Genomic DNA, 6,263 nt, shown 5'->3' with positions numbered 1-6,263 from the left:
ATTTTTGGTATGTTCCGATGGGACCAAACTGCTGAGGTCATCGGTCCCTAAGCTTATACACTATGTAATGTAACTTTAACTTACGGTAACGAGGACACACACACACACACACACACACACACACACACACACACACACACACACAAGACAGGGAGAAAACTCGAACCTCCGACGCGAGAAGCCGCGCGAACCGTGACAAGGCGCCTAAGACCGCGCGGCTAACCCGTGAGGCTTCAGACTTAAAAACAACTTCGAGCGTACCCCAGTGGAGTGCTATAGGGTAACTACTTTTGACAGTCGACATAAATAGCCTAATGGAGAGCTTCGCTATTTACATGAGGCTTTTCGCGGATGATGATGATGCTGTGTACAGAGCAGTCCCTACGCTAGGAAACTGTAGCGAAATGCATGAAGGCGCTTGGTGTAGGGAATGCAATTCACCCTCAACACTAGCAAATGGAACGTCCTGCGCATTAATAGCCAGAAAGATGCCTTACTGTATGACTGAGCGATTCCAGAACGATTACTGGAATCACTCACATGCATTACATACCTGGGAGTCTGAGTGCGGACCGACTTTAAGTCGAACTACCACGTAAAAGAAATCGTAGTTAAGCCAGATGCCTGATAGATTCATTGAAAGACTCCTCGGGAAGTGTAGTCCAACTGCGAAGGAAGTACCTCGTGTAACAGTTGTCGACCAATACTTGAACACCGCCCGTCACTCTGGGATCTGAATGTAATAGGATTAATGGATGAAATATTGAAAGAAAAGCAGCGCGTTTCGCCACTGGTTCATTACTTAAGCGTGGAAACGTCGCGGCTCTCTTCGTCCAACTCAAGTAGCAGACGCAGAAAGAGATGCGTTGTGCATCACAGTCTGGTTTACTATGCCTAATGCGATGTAGGAAAGCCCTTTGACGTTGTAAATAATTTTCAGTATTTTCGCAGTGGATAAGTACAGGTCCTCTACTGTTTTCAAGGCAATCATATATCATCCTTCCTGGAAAATAGTGGCAAGTTCAGGAAACGATGATGGAGGTGGATAGGAACCACGCACCCTTCTCTCCAAAGTAGACCACAAAAGCTCAGTAATATAGACATCCGATGCCGTGGTGGCCAGGGAAGATTTGACAATTCTTCCGCACGAGCTATGTGAAAAGGGGACCTGTCATCATGGAGCACATCATCAAGGAACGAACATCGTACAGTGGGACGGACCTCACAATCAGACCTAGAGAAAATAATTCATTTGTTTCAAGTCCTGATTTAAGCTTTTCTGTTCTATTGTAGCATCTGGAAACAGACTTTGAAGGCCGAAACCGTTTTACGTATTTCTGCTTAACTCCGACCATTTCCCATTGTACCGTTCCTTCCGCATAAAATATCCATTTACAAAGAAAAGGAGGACAAGAAGTTGTATCAGAGTTGACGAAGTCTCACGCGGTGGTCACTTTCGGGACGTTTTTTAAGCAGCAACTAAAGAGACAGCACGACAACAAAAAAAGAAAAGTAGTAAGCAGCATCTGGGACCTGACGGAGAAGTTATTCGAGAGCCTTTCTTAAACGACGACAAGAAACAAGCAAAGAACTTGACTGTGCCGACTCGGATTAAAAGCTACTTCCGCGAAAGCCTAATTGGGCGTTAACGATTCGCCCGCCGGAACACTCGTTACGTCTCTTTTGAAAGTCGCCTCCTCGGCCGGCCCGCCCCTAATCCCGCGCCGAGCCCCACCTCCTCCCCCCACCACTCACACCCCGACCAGTACCTCGCGTGTGGAAGGGAGGGGGAAGGGGCCAGCCGCCGCACAAAGAAACGGAAAAGCATAAATACGCATAAGGCGAAGGCGGCGAGGATCTTTGCGCCGCGAAGGCCTTCGAGTCCGCCTCAAAGGCGACACTCCTTTCCCCACCCTTCCTCACCCTCTCCCTCCTCCCTTCTCCTCTGGGACATTTTTGCACCGCTTCAGTCACACAGCCGCCCTTTCCTCCTTTTTTTCCTGTCTTAAGTTCTCGAGGCTGAGGTGAAATCTCCTTTTCGCGAGAGTTCGTCGCCAGTCGAAACTGCCTCTCCGCTGCAGTGCTGTCCGCTGCTTCCTAACGAATCCCTTTCCCCCTCCACTTCCATAACTCCACCTCCCTACCTCCCCCCAATCCCCCCACATTCTACACTCACACCACACCTCCCCCGACCTTCTCCCAACGCCTGTAGAGTTCCATCGTACTCTACAAGATGTTCGCCCCTTGCAACGATCGGGACAAACAAACAATTTCTCTCCGAGCAGTCTAGGTAAAAGGAACGCCACGCAACACGGTATTCACAGCAACTTTCTCAGGAACATCGCCCCTCCCCTCTTGCTGCGCCTTCTTTGCGAATGGTGTCCCGCCCTGTGTCTCGCTTCCCACATCGGAGAGTTTGGCTTGAGTCTCAGCTGGATCCCGTCTCCGCCCGCATTTCCCTCGTATTGTCACAGGAACTTAAACAGATTTCAGTGAACTTCGTTTAGCTACTTTCTGAAACCTACAGCATCTGATGCGTGGTTTTAGACCTCCTAATGACTTAAATCTGAACGGAAACAGGCGCAAAAGATAATCAAAGACGAAAAAGGCAGGTGTGTAAATGATTACAGTTTTACTCTCTGTGACAAGTAGAACGGCCACTCGCGTGTATTAGTGTCGCTCACACTTACTGTAGTTACCAGGCCTGGTAGGCGATGTAAGAGGCGTGCACAGCGTCGGATGTTGTGAGAAGACACGGAGATGCCGCGTAATGTGAGACAGCGATACCAACACCTAGCAGAGCTTGAAAAGGACCTCATTTTGGGTCTCCATCTAGTCAGCTGGTCGACTCGTGCTATATCCTGATTCGTAGGGCGTTCAGGTGAGACAGTGGTGCGATGTTGGGATTGCACGGTAAACATACTCGTCGCCAAGGTTCCGGTCGGCGACGTCTGACCACCACAAGATGGATCGTATTATGCACCGAGCGCATCGTAACCCCTTCACGTCCACGTCTGCCATCCCACAACAAGTAATGGCCTCCGTATAGTATTCTGTGTCACCCTGCACTATTCGTTGCAGACCAGCAGCACCCAGAAGAGGGAATTACCGTTTCATGCGTAGGTTGCTGTTAACAACAAAACATAAAAGACAACGTTTGGAATAGTGTCATGACCAGGAAGAACTGACTGATGATGAATGGCATCATACTGCATTCAGCGATGAATCGCGTTTGTGCACTACCATCGATGGCTATCACCGTCGATTATGTTGGCACTCTGAGGAGAGATCCCAATCTGCCAAAGTTTTGGAGACACACAGCGGCGTGAATCATGGAATCAAGTTGTGGGGAACCATTGGGTGTTACTTCGTGTCACAGCTGGTATTGATTGAAGCAACTCACGTCGCCCTGCTACGTCACGGATATCAGTCTTCCTAATGTTTTATACATGCCGCACGTCTCTATGAAATGTCTATGTTTAGGTACTCCTCCGTCCACTAAGTTTCCCAGATCTGACCAGAACTGGTGTTAACTCCTCCCCAGTGCCAGTATCCACAGCATGACCTTACCTCAGGGGTGGTACAACGGCGCTGTCACACCCGTCCCAACGAATCTGTACATGCATCCAGACCAGAATGGGACGGCAGTTCTTGTGTCAGGCATTTCGCAGTTAATAAGGAGTAATATCTAGGCAGAAAGAAAATGTTTGATAGCACTCCGTAAGGGCTCCTATCTAGGGTTAGAGATGATGACCACGAACGACTTCTATGGCGGAGGAAGACTGCACTCTCAACCGCGTTGGCTGCTGAAGGGTTTTTCTTCCTAATGATGGAAGCAGCGCCATCAGTACCATAATACTGAAAAAGAGACGAGCTGTCAGTCTGGATTGCGATTAATTATTTACTGGGTTGGTCTGGGCGACTTGGAATGGCAGTAAAACTACGATGTGGAAGGCAACAGGACACCAGCACCTTCTTTCCTGAATACAGCCGCTATGGAGAGTACCCAGAATGAGTTCTACATTACTGATCAGCAACACTGAAGCCAAGCTCCAGTAGTGGTACGAGTCAAATGACCCTTATCGAGGTCCTGTGGAAGCCTCACAGCATGGAGAACAATATCCGTACACAGACATAAAAGAGAGAGAAGAAATATCTCATAGATAAAAAGATGCCTGAACTTAGAGGCATCAGATTCAGTTCCCAGTTCGCCAATAATAACAGAACATATCATGCATGCACTCGAATAACAACAGTTTATCACAACCGTGATCGTCCCTGAAACGTTTAGAACGTCAAAATATTATTAACGATCACCCCCCTCCCCTCCCCTACTGTAATATCTCTGGAACTCCTCATGTTTATACTAAGATGGATCCAGCTCGTTAGAATGAAATTACAATGAAATGAACACCCTTAGCTGCTTACAGACGTTGACATACGTCAACGGGGAGAGATGAAAATGTGTGCCCCGACCGGGACTCGAACCCGGGATCTCCTGCTTACATGGCAGACGCTCTATCCATCTGAGCCACCGAGGACACAGAAGATAGCGCGCCTGCAGGGATTTATCTCTGGCACTCCTCCCACGAAACCCACATTCTCAACGTATTGGCCCACACTACATTCGTCATGCCCCCACCCTCCGAAAGAACAGATACCATCTTTATATATACACTCCTGGAAATTGAAATAAGAACACCGTGAATTCATTGTCCCAGGAAGGGGAAACTATTGACACATTCCTGGGGTCAGATACATCACATGATCACACTGACAGAACCACAGGCACATAGACACAGGCAACAGAGCATGCACAATGTCGGCACTAGTACAGTGTATATCCACCTTTCGCAGCAATGCAGGCTGCTATTCTCCCATGGAGACGATCGTAGAGATGCTGGATGTAGTCCTGTGGAACGGCTTGCCATGCCATTTCCACCTGGAGCCTCAGTTGGACCGGCGTTCGTGCTAGACGTGCAGACCGCGTGAGACGACGCTTCATCCAGTCCCAAACATGCTCAATGGGGGACAGATCCGGAGATATTGCTGGCCAGGGTAGTTGACTTACACCTTCTACAGCACGTTGGGTGGCACGGGATACATGTGGACGTGCATTGTCCTGTTGGAACAGCAAGTTCCCTTGCCGGTCTAGGAATGGTAGAACGATGGGTTCGATGACGGTTTGGATGTACCGTGCACTATTCAGTGTCCCCTCGACGATCACCAGTAGTGTACGGCCAGTGTAGGAGATCGCTCCCCACACCATGATGCCGGGTGTTGGCCCTGTGTGCCTCGGTCGTATGCAGTCCTGATTGTGGCGCTCACCTGCACGGCGCCAAACACGCATACGACCATCATTGGCACCAAGGCAGAAGCGACTCTCATCGCTGAAGACGACACGTCTCCATTCGTCCCTCCATTCACGCCTGTCGCGGCACCACTGGAGGCGGGCTGCACGATGTTGGGGCGTGAGCGGAAGACGGCCTAACGGTGTGCGGGACCGTAGCCCAGCTTCATGGAGACGGTTGCGAATGGTCCTCGCCGATACCCCAGGAGCAACAGTGTCCCTAATTTGCTGGGAAGTGGCGGTGCGGTCCCCTACGGCACTGCGTAGGATCCTACGGTCTTGGCGTGCATCCGTGCGTCGCTGCGGTCCGGTCCCAGGTCGACGGGCACGTGCACCTTCCGCCGACCACTGGCGACAACATCGATGTACTGTGGAGACCTCACGCCCCACGTGTTGAGCAATTCGGCGGTACGTCCACCCGGCCTCCCGCATGCCCACTATACGCCCTCGCTCAAAGTCCGTCAACTGCACATACGGTTCACGTCCACGCTGTCGCGGCATGCTACCAGTGTTAAAGACTGCGATGGAGCTCCGTATGCCACGGCAAACTGGCTGACACTGACGGCGGCGGTGCACAAATGCTGCGCAGCTAGCGCCATTCGACGGCCAACACCGCGGTTCCTGGTGTGTCCGCTGTGCCGTGCGTGTGATCATTGCTTGTACAGCCCTCTCGCAGTGTCCGGAGCAAGTATGGTGGATCTGACACACCGGTGTCAATGTGTTCTTTTTTCCATTTCCAGGAGTGTATATATATATATATAAGGCTCACCGGCCACTTGACCATCTTCTTCTTCTGTGCGAATGGACAAACAGTGCCCGAACTCTTACGGGAATCGGCAACGCGCCGCGAGTAATTAGTATAATGGGTGGGGTCACTACGAATGTAGTGCGGGACAATACGTTGAGAATGTGG

The 6,263-nt window shown here is 50.4% G+C and overlaps 1 non-coding gene across 1 annotated transcript; it reads right to left on the bottom strand.

The window, feature by feature from the left end:
* Positions 1 to 4,467: 4,467 nt before the first annotated feature.
* Positions 4,468 to 4,541, bottom strand: Trnat-ugu (transfer RNA threonine (anticodon UGU)). The gene has a single exon. It is a non-coding gene; the product is annotated as a tRNA-Thr (tRNA).
* Positions 4,542 to 6,263: the final 1,722 nt, after the last annotated feature.

Source organism: Schistocerca cancellata, chromosome 12 (genome assembly GCF_023864275.1).
Source record: "Schistocerca cancellata isolate TAMUIC-IGC-003103 chromosome 12, iqSchCanc2.1, whole genome shotgun sequence".
Classification (NCBI taxonomy): Eukaryota; Metazoa; Arthropoda; class Insecta; order Orthoptera; family Acrididae; genus Schistocerca; species Schistocerca cancellata.
The sequence above is the reverse complement of the archived record's forward strand: the minus strand, read 5'-3'. Positions and strand labels throughout refer to the sequence as shown.